Raw genomic sequence first — 16059 nt, 5'->3', positions numbered from 1 at the left:
CGTTATGCCCTGCCTCTCCCAGCTCCCATTCTCTCTCAAGATGGGAGGGGATGGAGGTCCATTCTGGGGTTTCCCAAGCTGCACTGTGTCATTACCCAATGATTGTGCGCGCGCTTCGGCACTGCAGAATTATTTCCCGCCACATGGAGCTTTCTTTGCACGGTGCAATTCTCAGCTGCAGAGAGAAAACCCCGGTGCAAAGGAGTTCCCGCTGGTCGCATGCAAATTTGTGTCCCATTATTGGCTGTTTCTAAATTATTCCCACGTGGCGGCTAGCGATTGGCTTGCTAGCCGTATAAGAGGCTTGAGCAGTTTCCGCCCAAGTCGGAGATCTCCGAGAATCTCAGGAGGATCCTGAGAACCCCGATTCCGAGAATTCTGGGAGAAATCCGAGAGAATTCCAGCTAGGAGTCCACGATTATCTCGTGGATTTCTACGTATATCTTGGAATGAATGATGGTTTGATCAGCCATCAAGAATCTCTCCCCGTCACCGGACGATCCTTGACGTACCCCTGCCCTGCGCGCTCGTTGAGAGTCACAGCACGGACTCTCCTATCGGTTTAAAGAGCTCTCATCGTTCGAGTTTTCTTCTTTTCTTCTGTCTACAACTGTAACCAAGCAAGTTTTTCTGCCTGCACCGCGACCATCTACGGTGTAAGTAAAATAATCTTTAATCAACCTCCACGCGTCAGTGCCTAATTCTAGTCCGCCGTGCCGACTTCCCCGGTCCACGTGCCCGGGCTGCTGGCCACAGCCCCTCGGCCCCAACACACTGGAGTGGTGTAAAGGGTGGACTGGAGCTGGGAAATCCCCAAAATGAGTTCCCCCCCACAATTCTGAAGACAGCACCGGAAGTAGTGCTGGGCTGCCGAGCCCTGCTCCCAGCAAGCACAGACTGAAGTTACTGAGGGTGTTCTGCTTTAGAGTGCCTTCATTCTGAACCATCATGTAATGAGGGTTCAGATTCGTGAGATCAGGCCCATTTAAAGCACTCTGCAGCCATGCGCTTGTGTTTGACCAGGGCTGTAGAATGCTTTCAGGGGCCAGATCAGGTGAAAATTGTCACTTCCGTCTGCGCCTTGCATGGTCAAGAATCTTACGGGAACAGCAACACCTTCAAGCTAGTGGTTCATGCTTTTACTGTAAAAAAAAATAAAAATAAAGTGGATTCCTAGAAGGCACATACATATATGGTCAGCGTAAACATCTTTGAAAGATAGTATCTAGGCATATCTGAGGTCATTGAGTCATTGATTGAAGAGGCTGGAAGGGACCTCGCAAGATCATCGGGTCCAGCCCCCCTGCACTAGGCAGGAAAGATAACTGGGGTCAAGTGACCCCAATGAAATCCTATTGATTTTCACTTCAATCTTAAGCTGCCTGATACAGCCCTTGGCCCCTAGTGTATTAGTAAAGCGTCTAGTTTCTTTTTAGCCAGAGAAAAATGTGTGTAGTTTTGTATGTGATGATGCCCCTCACCATCTGCATTGGTAGGAGCATTGCCAGCAGGCGGAGGACAGCGATTCTTCCCCTCTATTCAGCACTGGGTCAGCTAATCACATGCACCATCCTCTTACAGGGAGAGTTAAGCATGCGTGAACAAATATACCCACAGAAACCGAGGGGAAAAAAAGTGTATGTATGTGTACATGTATCTGTATACTCCCTACCAGGGAAAAAAAAGACAAAGCTGCACATGAGGAAATAATAACCCAGCAAGTTTCATTTTCCCCAAAAGCTCCATTTGTTTGATTCCTCTTTTTCTACAGGAGCCTGATGCAACAATGAAAACAACACCGTTTCTTCTCCGAGATACATCTGCATACAATTCTACAGCATTTATTACCTTCCCATACAACTTTGGCTCGCCAAATTTTAGTAGTGCCACTAGGTTGGGATGTACTATCACTTTATTGCTGTGGACAGGAAGGAACCTACATATCCAAGAAGCAGGGTGGTAAGGTGTGGAAGTGGGAAACAGAGATGAAGAAGAGGGTTGCCTCTAACACTCCTTGCTCTGACTCTATAGGAGAAAGATTAAACAGCAGCTTGAACTGTGCAGAATCCACACTTACTCGGTGTTAATTTTTGGCAGGTAATTTAAATCTGATTATGTGAGTACAGAGCTCTCCTCCCAGCCTTCACCATAAAACATAACACTCACTACACAAGACTCTGGACCTTCAAAAGACCATGAAGTTGCACCCAAAACACTCATGCAAGGTGCCATATACTTCCACAAAAGTCTGGGCACCTTCCCATGCAGGCTTGTTCACTGGATCACTTGGCACCTAGTGTGTACAACAATCTAATAAGGCAACAATGCGTCTCCCAGCTTGTGGGAATCAAGGGGGAAAGTGAAATGCGTGCTGATCATAAGAAAGTGGTTCCTAAGGGCAGCAAGAGGGTAAAGACTGCCTACTACACTCCCTTCACTACTGTTGCACAGTGGCTAGCAGCCCCCATCATGACCCCAATACACTTGGTAAAATACTGTTTGTGTGCTGTGCAGAGGTATAAAGCCAAGGTGCAGACATAGAGTTGTGGCATGAGACTTGAATGAATTTCCTACAGGGAAAAGCCAGATTTTAATTCTACCGTTGCAGGGTTGCAATGTTGACAGTCAATGACAGCGCAGCAACCACGGGAAGTGATCTTGCACAAGGAATACTGAATTCGTCCCCGACAGTTTCTCTCTCTGTTTAAAACAAAAAAATACACTAGTCTCCTGTGCAGAGGTAATACAAGCTTCTCTGTAACCCCCCACTCCCCGCAAGTTATTACCTTGGCCTCCTTTTGGATTGTATTTGGTTTTAAGCCCTGCACAGCTTTTGCAGGGGAGAAATTGTCACCACTTGCACTTACCAAATGTGAACAGAGGTTCTCATTGTTGGAGCTGGAATAGCCTGGCCATTATATAAGTGATAATGGCCTCAGCACAGAAACTTTATGGGAATTAATTACCATCAGGGAGGAGATGATGGCCCAAAGCAGAGTCTAACGGCTATTAAACCCAGCCAGTCAGTGATTCCTAGTAAGTGCCTTGAGGTAGTTACTATGGCTCTTATTAAGAGCAGGAAAAAGATGACCAAGGGAAAAAGATACCTACCCTAAATATGTGCTGAGAGGGAGCATTTTCATTCTGGCACTCAAGTGATAGGTCTATGCCATAAGAGAGCTTGCCATACCAGGCAACCATTCACTAAAAATGTGCTGGGTTTCTCTGCGCTGGAGACCTCCTCATACTGGAAACCATCCAGCCCTGCTCATGTAATGCTGTAGGTGGGCTAATTAGCAATCCTGAGTAACAGTGCTAATTAGGTTAATCACAGTGCCACAGAAATCTGGCTACATTTGCTTCTGCTTCAGGAGGTGACCCACACAAGAGCAGCATGGCATGTTTGAGGGTACCACTGCCCGGCACAAGCAGCACAGTACTGTCCTCTTGTCAGCAGAGAAACAAGGTCTAAAAGCTATTCATGGTTGCCACTATCTTACAGAAGGCAACTAAAACAGGTAGGTTTCTCCTTGCAATTCTCAACATTTCAGGTACTGCTTGTGCCAGAAGTTGCTGATAAGCAAGTGCCATGAGCCACCCTCAGTCCTTCCCATAAAGGGCTAACTCCTCTGCTGACATTTAATATTTCTTTTCCATGTCCCTGGACACACCTTGTGTTAGTACCCAGAGGCTTCAATTAGATCAGAGCCTTCTTGTACTAGTGCAGTGATGCTTCAGAGCTGTGGTCAGTCACAAGTGCCTCCTGGACTTAGCACCTGCAGCTCTTCACAGAAAGTGTTGTTAGTAAATCCAAGAGGCATATTGTAAATTTATTCTAAATTTGCCATATATGTGGCATTATTGTTATTTTCTCCCTTGGGTTGAGTGTGCCTTTACCCTAGCTCCCTGAAGGAGCATGTTATTGCAGCCCTTTGGCCAATGCTGATTAAATTGCTCAGGACAAGAAGCCATGTGAGAAATTATAGTATGCTCACACTGAGGAAACGCAAAGATTCTCTGCCTTGAGAGAAAAGCTCTTACCCTAAGACAAGAGGCAAGAAAGTAATTTAAGTAAAGCTGTGTATTTATAAATGTTCTCTCTCGCACATGCACCTAAAGCTACCTCTAAACTGGTTGACTTCTCTCAAAGACCAGGGTGAAACATAACATCTTGAAAAAAAAAAAAATTATGAACGCAATGATATACCAACAGTGGATAGGCTTTTTTGGTAAATTCCCATCATCACAAAAGGGCCAAATTCTATTCCCCCTATTAGACACATAGTGGACTTACAGTGCGTCTACATGTGCCCCTGACTGTGCATTTGGTACTGTGCAGTCATTTAGGACTTGCTAAAGGCATATGGTTATTTTTAGATGCTACGTTGCCATAGCTGGCAACATAGCTTGTCACTGGTTATGTAGTATCGGCTCACCAATGCTACGTCGCTGTAGTGATGAGCTACATCACCATAGCATCTCATGTAGACATGCCCTTAGGCACCTAAATGCAATTATTTCCATCCTGCTAAAGTCCCTAAAAAACTGTTAATGAGAAAGGTGGAGGTGTCCTCTTCATCCTCACTGTCTTTTTCTGATTCAGTCTTAAGGGCAAGATAGCTGCATGTTACAAAATTAGATTCAGGGACTTATACAGGGTGGAACAGAGTTGCACTTAGGTGCCTAGCTCAACTTAGATGTCCAATAAGTGGAACAGAGTCTGGTTCAAAAAATGTAGACAGCCCCAACGATATCCAAACAGTATTTCCAAGTCTCTTACACATTTTGTGGAAAATGGGGAGACACCATTAGTGAGTCAGAACAGCGGGAATTACTCCATTTTACTTCTGCGCAAGCTCAATCAGACCTGGCTCCGATACTGAATTATAGGACAACTGTTCTTGAAGGGTCAAGTCTTGGCTCCAGTACAGAAAAATCACCCTTATCAAGCAGCTTTCCTGACTGTAGTATGAACTGTTACCGTGAAAGTTTAGTAATAAAAGCCATGCAATTTTTTAAAGGATGGGCCACTTCAGAAGGAAGGGGGAAAAAGAAAAAAAGCCAAAAACTGCCAACCCCAAGCACTCAGCATCCAGGAGTCATGACCCAAACAAAATTTAAGATGGATTTAAAAATCATGAGTGTTATAAAGTAAGCATTGGAGACTATTTACCATCTAGTGTTTGAGCCTTTACAATTCATGCTTTCTAGCCCTCCTGGGTACAAGCCAAAGTGAATAGTTTTTCTGGTGTTAGAATGAAAGCCAACTCAAAAGATTACACGGGAATAAGAGTTTGAACTTTCAGAAAGGACACCAAATCTCACAAGACCTATTGTATTAATATAGAGAGCAAGGATACAATAATAGATAAGAGAATACCAGATAGCAGAACAGCTAGCAAAGAAAAAGTCCCAATACTGATAATAGCAGAAGTCAAATAAAACATCAAATCGGCAGTCCCTCATAGTTGAGAATGATCGTTTTCCATGACTCCCTTATCTGTAGATCCAAAAGATGGCTGACAAGGCCAATCTAGGATTGACAAATTCTACTACAACTTGGGCACATGCTTGTGTGGCTCTACGTTCTTGGTTTGGTCCACAACACTGTGCTCTTCCCATTTTTCTGTCTCCTGTTGTCATTATGAGGTTTCAAAATACTGAAATCCTTGCAGCAGACTCTTTCTCCACCTAAGGTGGTCCTGGGCTAGTCTCCCACAAGTTAACATCAATATTGTATTTTTTTTTTCAAGTTGGCCTTGAAGATATCCTTGAAGCACTTTCTCTGCCCTCTTTTTGAGTATATGCCTTGACTGAGCTGGGAGAATAAAAACTTGCTTTGGAAGTCTAGAGTCGGACATCTGGATGAAATGGCCAGCCCAGCAAGGTTGATGTTGGATGATCACCTCCATGCTCGTGGCATTTCCTTGTGTAAGCATGCCAATGTTGGTGCGTCTGTCTTCCCACTGGATTTGAAGGATCTTCCACAGGTAGCGTTGATATTTCTCCAGTGACTCGAGGCCTCCTGTACGGTGTCCACATCTCAGCTCCGTCCTGTAAGGTAGGGATCACAACTGCTTGAGAAAGCATGAACTTGTTTTCGAATTTAAATGTCGCAGTCTTCAGACACCCATTTCCTCAGGCATCCAAAGGCTGTGACTGCACATTTGAGGTGATGCTGGATTTCTTCCATCTCTCGCAGAAGGCTGACATGGCTTCTGAGGTATGGGAAATACTCAGTGTTCTCCAGAGTCTCGCCATAGACAGTAGACACCATAGACTGGAGCTTGGGACTGCTCATTAAGAGCTGGTTGATGGAGGGCCTTAGTCTTCTGAATGTTAATCATCAGTTCTTCTATCTTGTGTGCCTCAGTAAAGATGTTGACAATTGCCCGAAGATCTTTTGAGTGAGCACATGCTACAGCATCAATCGACATACTGGAGCTCGATGATTGAGGTTGGGGTGGTCTTGGCTTTGGCTCCGAGTCAGCTGAGATTAAACAGTTTACCATCTATTTGGTAGTTTAGCTCCACTCCGACTGGAAACTTGTTAGTGGTCAGATGTAGCACTGAGGTAAGGAATATTGAGAAGAGTGTTGGAGTGATGATGCAGACTTGCTCAACTCCTGTTTTAACCTCAAAGGGATCCGTCATAGATCCGTTACTAAGAATCATTTCCTTATCATTCCAGATCCTCAAGATGAGGGCATGGAGCCACGATACAAGCTCTTCAAGCAGCGAGGAGAAGATTTCAGTGGGGATACCATCTGTTCCAGATGACTTGTCGCAGTTAAATAAACAAAACAGAGCAAAAAGGACTGTATCTACTTCATCCAGGAACTCGGGGAAGGTCAGACAGGAACAAGAGATGTTTGTACACTACTGAAAGGTGCCCAGGCAAAGGTGTCTAGACAACAAGTGGAGGGACTAGAACTATGGGTTCAGGTTGCAAAACCAAGTCTTACAGAACATGGTATTATAACAGTCATAACTAGAGCACAGGTTCTTAAAGGTCTGTGCTATTCATGAAAGACAGCTATAGAAAGCTACAGCAGCACCCAGCCACTTGTGCAACATGATAGATTATGAAGGAATAAGGCAGGGACAGCTTAAACCAGGGATTCAAAGTGAAAGAAGTGTGACAAAGCGGTTCACATAGGACCCTAGCCAGGCTGGCTCTGCAAGGCAGGATTGGGCTGTGGACCATTCTGACGGCCTGCAGACTGATGAGTGGGGTGTACCACCAGCAAATATACTCCAGACAGCAAAAGTTTAAGAAAAACTGGATTAGAACTGATTCTGTCCAATTCAAAATCTCTTTGAGGAAGGGTACCAGAGTTCTACTGGGAGAGAAAAGAAGAAGTTTTTTTTTTTTTAAAGGATCCCAGCATTAGGTTGGAATATGGAGAGAGATTTCTGAGAAATTTCTCTGTCTAGTAACATTAAAGTGTGTTATCAGGGGAGATACACCTCCCTAGCTAGATTGGAGAAAAGATGCTAATAATAATAGCAGGGACTAAGTATTCCTAGATGGGATAGCTGACATTTTCCTATAAAATGGTCACTGAGCCAACAAGTCCTTTTGACCTTAGTTTTGGTAAGTAATGAGGACATTATAGATAAGCTGATTATAGAAAATAGTTTTGGATAGAGTGATTACAAACTGATTCACTTTAAATTTAAAATATGAGTCAATCAAAGCATACCTGTAAAAGGTTCTTGATTTCATACAGCAAGATGCAATGAACCAGGGGAACTCAGTGTAGTCAGCTGAACTGAGGAGCTTGAGGTCTTGAACACAGAAGAAGTTTGGACTCTTTAAGCTGAAGATGTAATTTTTAACATGCATGCCTACACTGCCCCCCCTAAAAAAAAACTCCCCCAAAAGCCAATTAGACAAATTTTCATTCCAACAGCAAAGGGGACAGGGGAGGTTTCAGAGACTGCCTAAATGAGGACAACCTCAAAGAGATTAGGTGTAAGCATATGCATCAAGTTAACATTAATAGACAGTGACCATTATTTCCCAATTCAGGATTTGCAGGCTGTACAATCTTAACTGTATATCAATGCTTTGTTTTCCTGCTTTTAGTTAAGCTACCTAACTATTACAAGCAATATCAAGATGCACCTCAATAGGAGCATGCTTTACGCCCAAGTGTTTCTCCAAAGAACAAAACAGTTACTGGTCACTACCATGTTCAACATTCCACCCAGCTGGAGATTTCTTGAAAAGGCTTCTTAAATCTTTTTAAGCAATAAGAACATTTAGGAAGTGGGAAAAAAAATTAGTCTTTTATATTTGATTTTGCAAAATCCTCAGCTTGTATGATTATTAAGCATGTCCCCCTTCTTTGCAAAACCTACCCAAGACACATGGATTCAACATGGAGAACAGCTGATGGGGCATACTTGCTGTCCTGCTTAACTATTCTTGCCACCTTCTAGATCACAAAAACAGCCAGAACACTATTTTCACTGTCACTAGTTTCCTGCTTGCTCCCATGCTGTGCTCAGTTAGTTCCTTCAGTGACTGATCGGAAGTGATGTTAATTCAATTCAGCTGGGAAACATGGATTAGGGATAGAAGGAAGCAGAAAAAAGGCTAGGAGTTGGCACACTAAGCAGCCTGGAAGAACAACTAGCCATCAAAAGAGAAATACGTTTAAACTTAAAAAGAAAAAAGAAAGAAGGAAAAACCAACCAAAGAAACCAAAAAACAGAAAACCACAGACTTAAAGCAAAAGGTCCACATTATTATCCTTTAATTGAATACCCTGTGTTTTCAATAGTTTCACTGGTATGGCTGAATTAAAAAAAAAACAACAACAAAAAAGCCCCTATTTTTTATTGCAACATGACTTTGGCACAGGGAAAGAATGTAGGGTTGGCAGAGAGAAGCTCAAGTTTCAGTGAATCTGCAGAATGGGGATAGGGCTGGTAGTGGCTTTCTCGATTGCCTACAAAATATTTCTAGATATTCCAATGCATTTGTAGCAGGTAATCTGATATTTTGAACCTCTGATGCTACAAAATTATTTTTTGGGAGGCAAGAAGAGGCAGAACTAACCCAACCTCTCTTGGGTTTCTCTTTCATAGCAAAATATATCTTTAGTTAGAGAGTTAGCGTTAGAGGAGTACAAAATATAAAATGCAATATTAGAATCTGTACTGAGTAGCTTTTGATTTAAAAACCAAAAACTCTCCAGGATAGCGTTTGTGCTAATTAACCACTGAACCTTTACCACTCTGAAAGTACACTTGGAACAAGACCATCACTCACTTTTTCCTCACATTCCCAAAATGTTTCTTTATAAATCATAAATCTTTATAATCATTATAAATCTTTATAATCATAAAGTATCAGGCCACAAAGGACTTGAGAGACAAAAACTATGTTTATTTTCCTCATACTTTCCTCCACTCCCTTTTCCTTGCAAATCATCCACCTTCACTCATTCCTCTGTAAAGGGACAACATCAGGTCAAAACTGGCTTTGAATTCGGGCCAAATGTAAACCAATTTAATTAATTAAAAGTATCACCCGCCTTTTGTCCACTTATCCATGTGACAGCTTTGTGCATGACATTATCTAGGCAATTTCGTTTTCAGGATTTTCTGTATTGACCAATTAGTCTTTTCCTTGATGAAACAAAAACACCAAAAAAACCTATACGTTAGAAATGGAAAAGCGTCCAAACAAGGATAATATAAATTTTTTTTTCAGTACAAACTATTCTTTCTACCACCAGTAACATCTATTTTTTTTTATTTTTTTATTTTTTAAGAAAAGATCACAGCAAGTCAAATTAACTTGACTACATTCCATTAATTCTTCCAGCTAAAATCATTATAATGTAGTTGGACTCAAATCACTTTATCTCAGAAAAAACCTGAAAGCAGGTCATGTGGACATGTCTGCAAAAGAGAATCTTCAGACTCCACTTACTCAGCTAACCTTTCACTGCTCAGTCTAAAAGGGAACCTGCAAGGGAATTTTATTTTGCCAGCCTCCTACTCCATATTCCCAATGGCACAATATAACAGTTCCAGAAATACCATGCACAGTAGTAACCCCTCCTATTCCTTCTGCAGGATCCGCTGTGACAACATTGTGTCAAAGGCATCTGCACCAAACAGCTTTCTTAACAGACCCTATATTTTGGGTTAAATAGTATGCTACCATCTGTTGCAACTAGAAGGCTTAAAAATTTGCACCCAGGTTTCAAAAGGAGTGGCTTTTGCCAGCACAAAGAAACATGCACCTCCTTTTACTAAACAGGACTGTGTATGGCATTGGCCTGTAATATTTGCACCAGATATATCTTTCCCTTCAGTGCTCCTCTGTGAACAGCAGCAAACCAGAGACACAACTTCTACTAACCATAGCAGGAAGATCTATGGCTTCCTTTAAGAGGCACCATCTGCCTCGTCTCAGAAGTAACTGGACACACACCTTGCTGGGGTTATTTGACCCCAGTGGTCTTTCTTGCCCAGAGCAGGGGGGCTGGACTCAATGATCTCATGAGGTCCCATCCAGCCCTAAATGTCTGTGAATCTGTAACACCATTGCCTGAGAAAGGTCACCACGCACTGCCATAAGCACTCCTGGTTGAATATAATGGAATTACAGAGATGAGAGAAACTAAGACAAATGCTTTAAGATTTAGAAGGGATATTTAATACAAGACAGTTAAGTATCATCAGAAAACAGACACAGTGGGTGCATCTACATGTGCCCCCCCATGGCGCCAGTGTTACTGCCCTTAGGCATTTAGTATGCCTTTTGGAAGTACTAAATGACAGCACAGTAACAGCTGTTACTGCACCGTCCAGGTGGCACATTTTTAGATGCTACGCCACCGTAGCGATGCGCTATAATGAGGTAGCACGTCGCTATGGTGACAGTGTCAGCATCGCAGTTTGTGCCCACCAATGCCATATTAACTTAGTCTGATCAAAATGAGAAAATATAGCAGAAAACCTATTAAAATGAGAAAAAATGGCATTCTTTTTGTTCTTAGAGTCTTTCTTCCAAAATAGGCCACCACCCCGTAAAAGGATTACAAAGAACATGAGGCATTGCCAAAAAATTGAGAGGTTGCCTTATGACAGCTAACAGTAATACAAAGCAGATTCTCTCTCTTTTAAAGACCTAGCAACAGTAAACCTTAAGTAGACTGCCTCCTCTATAGCAGCTATTCTTTAAGAAAAGAAATACGAGTGTGTGCATGTTATGAAAAAATGGATTACTTATCCCACAACAACAGTTCCCACACTCTGTCTTCAAGATGGGAATAAGCAAGCTGTAGGTGACACCACTCTATTCACCCCTTTTCAGTTATAAAAGTGTGCGGTGTTCCATAAACCACTTGAGTACTGACACATTGGCCTATTGGCCTCAAAAAAACAAAACAAAAACTGAGGAACCTCCATCATACAATAACTTTGGTCCAAGATGTGTTACCTACAGAAACTACACTTGATAGGGCATGCACCCAGCCCACAAAACTGGAGCTGTTACTTTGCTTCAGCTTGCCCTCTTGGTTCATAGAGGGTGCACCTGCATGAGATACTTAACTGCAAAGTAGCATAGTTTACTGGGCAGTAAGCATGTGCATCGTTCTGCAGATAGTCGTGGTGCCCCCCCAGCCTCAGGAGGTACGCGTTGCCTATGCTTTGGCAGACAGGCTAAATATAGAACCGTTTTCCCCTGGAAACAATGGTAATTGAATAGCATTAACTCCAGAAACAGTGTTATTACACAGAAGTTACCAAGTCACTGCATTAACCTCTTAATGACCAAACACAGAGAGAGTAGTTTCAGGCAAACACATACAACTAGAGATTTCTAATGCAGATTCAAAATTTTGATTATACAGCATCCTGCCTATATTTATCTCAATTCTCACCTTGTTCCATGTTACTTTTAGCCAAATTGCATACAAAGCATTTATGTAACTCTTCCCATACTTCAATACCATGAGGCTTTTTGCATCTTTTTTCCTGCAAATATATTTTGCATCAAGTCTCCTTCACAGAAATGATGCCAAAACAGGTGAACAGTCTGATCTGTCATGGCAATGCCTATATTCCTATTATGTGACCAAAAAACCTGAGCTGCTGTGAAAACCAAAATTGAGGTCAGCTTCAGGAACTGACCCAAAGGGCTACAAACAGAAGCATCTAGCATTTAAATGAAGGATGAGGTGCATTAGCTTGCAGGCAGAAGAAAATAAGCCTTTATTTTAAATCATGGAACTAGTGGGGAAAGGGGGGTGGGGAGGAACATACCAAAAAAGCAGGAATTATGCGCTCACTCCAAGCTTCAGAAGTTCGCAGTGGTGCAGGATTCTGTACAGGCCATGATCTGTAATGAAGTCCCTGGCTATGCCCCATATGGCTGGGTTTTAAAATCTAAAACCATGAGTCTTGTCTTGAGTTAAATAGACCTGGTGCTGGTTCTACTTCCTGCAAAGAATGCTTTCTTGTACCCTAGTATGTTCCCATTACTTAACTTTCGGGAACATGGAATCCCAACTGCAAGTCTAATTAGGGATATATGCTATAACTGAAAGCAGATACAGGTGCCCAGTATCCAAGTTGTAGCTGTATTGGTCTAGAGACAAAAGGAATCAGAACTCGTGGTAGAAGTGATACATCTTTTCTTAGTCCAACTAGATTTTTTTTTGCAAAAATCTAGATGGTTTAATAAAAGATATCACTTCTACCATGAGCTCTGATACAGGTGTCCTATACTTCAAACCATCTGTTAGCACTTCCAGTCCACTTCCGGGTCTGCTGGGGAGCATGCCAGAGGGGCCCCCCCCTGCACCCCTCTGGCTCGGCAACTGGTGCCTCCTGGGTCTGGGGGGCACCCAGGGTTTCCTCACAGCCAATCGCTGAGCTGGGGGCACAGGGGGAGCGCCCCCCCCCCCCCACATGCTCCCTGGCGGACCCCGAAGGGGACCTTTTAAAGTTGTGTCTATGGCTGAATAGCTGATTCTCCAAAATCAGCATCAAATCTTCCTCATTTGGATTCAGCCAAATCAAATTAGGGACAGTGATCCAAATCAACAAGTTGAATCACTGTCCCTAATTCAGGCCGAATCCGAATCCAATAGGGCCCGTTTTGCACACTTGCTATTGGCCACAACCAAAGCTGGGATTTTGACTGGGGTGTGCCAATGCTTTTGCTGGACTTAAAAATACCAAGACATACATTCCTGGCTAGAAAGTCTTGTTCGTTCACTTAGGGTCAGACCAACTATCTCATTTTGGGATCAGGAAAGAATTTTATCTCAGTCAGGCTGGCATGGACTGTGGGAATATGGCCTTCCTCTACAGGAGAGAGTATGGTTCTCTTAGATCTCTTTAGCCTATTTTAACAAACTAATTCCTGTCCTTGCAGTGGTAAGACCCTAACTGCACCCTCCTCTCCCTGTGTCAAGTTGAAGCATGCATATTTTCCTGTTTGCCTGGTAGCTGTGCGTGAGAGTTCTTGAAGTTTAAGAATAGGTTAGACAAACACTTGTCTGAATGGCTTACATAGGAATTATCTTGCCTTGAGCTGGAGGACTAGATCCCCTACATCCTTACTTTTCTATGATTCCTAAAAAACCCCCCCAAAAAAACCAGACTTATTTTGATAGTGCCTTCTCAACCTCAGCTACCAGAGTTAGCAACCATCTGGTTAGTCCAAACACCAGGTTTGCTTTCTGAAGCTAATGCCCCCTACAAATGTACAGCTGCAAATTCTTGCTGTGCTTTGTTTCACTGCTTCTTTTTTTGCCTCCCCTTTTGCCCTTACAGGAACTTTCAGAAGTACATTAACCTATACTGTACACAGGCCTACAATGCTCAAACTGAAATACCCTTTTTGACCCATTAGGGGAAATTAATTATTTAAAAAGTGGTGTATAGGATATGTACATCTAATCTGAAGACTCTCCTTATCCATGTTCCCCAAGGAATTTAGCAATACCTCTGTAAACCTTCAGCAAGCCAATAGCTTCTTCTAAATAGCAATGTGACCTGTTCATAAAGATAACAATCAGACACACATTTCCTCTTGCTCATAAATCATCCACAACTATCCCTGAAGGCTAGGGTATGAATTCTTGTTAAGGAGTTAATGAGGCATCAACAGAGCTATTTTAGTAATGACCTTCCAACCATTATATAGAAGTCCTGGGGAAGCAGCCTGTCAGATAAAACTTGTTCCATAGGGTATATCTACTAATATTGCAGCTGTTTTTCAATATTTAAATTATCAAGGAGCAACACCCCAGGGTGATGGATATCAACCTAGTGATGGTAGGTATCAACAGGCATTGAGTGACAGTCATAGACAAGGATTAAATGCAGTCTCCATAGACACCGTGGGCACCTATACACGTGCCGATGCCTACTCTAACACGTTCTAATTAGAATGCATCAAGGCAGACTCAATTAAATCGAGTTTCCTGGAGCGCTCCAGCAGCCTCAGTGTCATGTATATTCAATGTCCCTGCACTTCAAAGTAGCAGTAGGAGCATTTTAACTAAAGCTCATTTGACAAGCTTTAGTTAAAAAGTACCCTTGCCACCATTTTGCAGCACAGGACGCCGAATACGAGACACTAAAGGAGCATTAAGTTAGAGCAGTTCCCGAGAGCCACTCTAAATAAAGTGCTTCCCCCCAACCCCAGAGCATGTGTAAAGAAACCCCAAAAACACAGTCAACCAATCATCTATTCCAAGGGTGGTCAACCTGCAGCTTCTCTTCCTGTGCTGGAAACTGTCATATTGAATGTAATAGTCTGAATGTTTGTAATAGTTGCCCATTAGCCAGTTTAGGAAGAAGACAAGATTCATCTTCTTATGTAGGCCATTGTTTTGGCCTACGTGCAGAAGGTCCTGGCCTTGCTCAAAGTCTTAACTCTTGAATTTTTATCTCTAGAGGCCTTTAACAAGGTTAACATAAAACAACCCTTAAGCAAATATCCCACATTCCGAGAAATCAAACCCTAGGGGCCTTCGAAAAGAGGTTGTAAAAGAAAGGTCACTGCAGTGGTGTGGAAATTCCCCAAAGTAACTAAATGGTCAACAAAAGAAACTGAACCCAGCAGAAATCTGTTGAGTAAGATCCGAGCCCAAATTTGGGCGTAGTGACAGGTTTGGGTAGGAGGGGCCCAAGATGGCAACTCACTCAATAAAAACTGTAACCTACTGTCCCAGTTTGGAGGTAACCTCACTTGCAGAACAACGAAGGAAGAATCGCAAGTGTAGGCCGGATCAGACTGATCACCTGAACCACCCTCTCCACGAACACGAATCTCTTAGTTCACGCTGAAGCCACGGAGCGCCCGAGTGGGACTGAAGGAAGGGGACTTGTTCCTATCACTGCTGAGGCCAGCCCATTGAACCGTACTGCTGAGGCCAGCCCATTGAATTGTACTGCTGAGGAATGAAACCATATTTAGGTGTTTGGCTTCTCAGAATTTTAGGATTGTAAGTATAATATAGTAATAACTTTTCTGGTTAAAATTATATAGTTAGTTGTAATTGTAATTGTTTTAAAGAAGTGCATTTAGAGTACTGTTTCTGATATATGTAGTTATTGTGTTCTTAATGTTTGTGGTATTTCTTAAAGCTAAGCAGTGTTATATGCGTAGCAAAGAATTTTAAAATAAAATTGTGTTGTATGAATTAAGTGTGCAATCATTGTGAAATCGTTCAATCAACTAAATACTCCCCCATCCAGGCGCATCAAACGAATCAGTAAGTTGTGTGGGATCTGTCACAACCCAAGGGTGTGATTTTTGTTTTGTGAGTGCTTCGGCACTGCTAAATTGTTCCCGCTAAATTGCAGCTTCTTTGCACGGTGGAGTTTTCTGCTGCAGAGGAGAACCCCGGTGCAAAAGAATTCCTGCCACCAGTAGCTTTCTTTGCAGGGTGCATTTCTTTGTTGCAGCACAGAAATGCACGTTGCAAGGAGTTCCCGCCATTCGTATTCAAATTTGTGCCCCACCATTGGCTAGTTCTAAATTATTCCTACGTGGCGGCTAGTGATTGGCTT

At 42.6% G+C, this 16059-nt stretch overlaps 1 protein-coding gene across 6 annotated transcripts in view; it reads right to left on the bottom strand.

Moving 5' to 3' along the window:
• Nucleotides 1–16059, bottom strand: part of AGPAT4 (1-acylglycerol-3-phosphate O-acyltransferase 4) — a 124982-nt gene that overhangs the window by 65353 nt on the left and 43570 nt on the right. Inside the window, exon 1 of one of the 6 annotated variants that reach the window (XM_006021905.3) lies at nucleotides 7707–7750. The exons of 4 other annotated variants lie outside the window; for them this stretch is intronic. The gene's annotated coding sequence lies outside the window, so the exon portion shown is untranslated. Of the gene's footprint in view, nucleotides 1–3111; nucleotides 3149–7706; nucleotides 7751–16059 lie in introns of those variants that run through there. One more of the 6 variants, XM_006021906.3, reaches the window with a different exon arrangement.

Source organism: Alligator sinensis, unplaced genomic scaffold (genome assembly GCF_000455745.1).
Source record: "Alligator sinensis unplaced genomic scaffold, ASM45574v1 scaffold682_1, whole genome shotgun sequence".
NCBI lineage: Eukaryota > Metazoa > Chordata > Crocodylia > Alligatoridae > Alligator > Alligator sinensis.
Note: the sequence above shows the minus strand (reverse complement) of the source record. Positions and strands in the feature narration are given on the sequence as shown.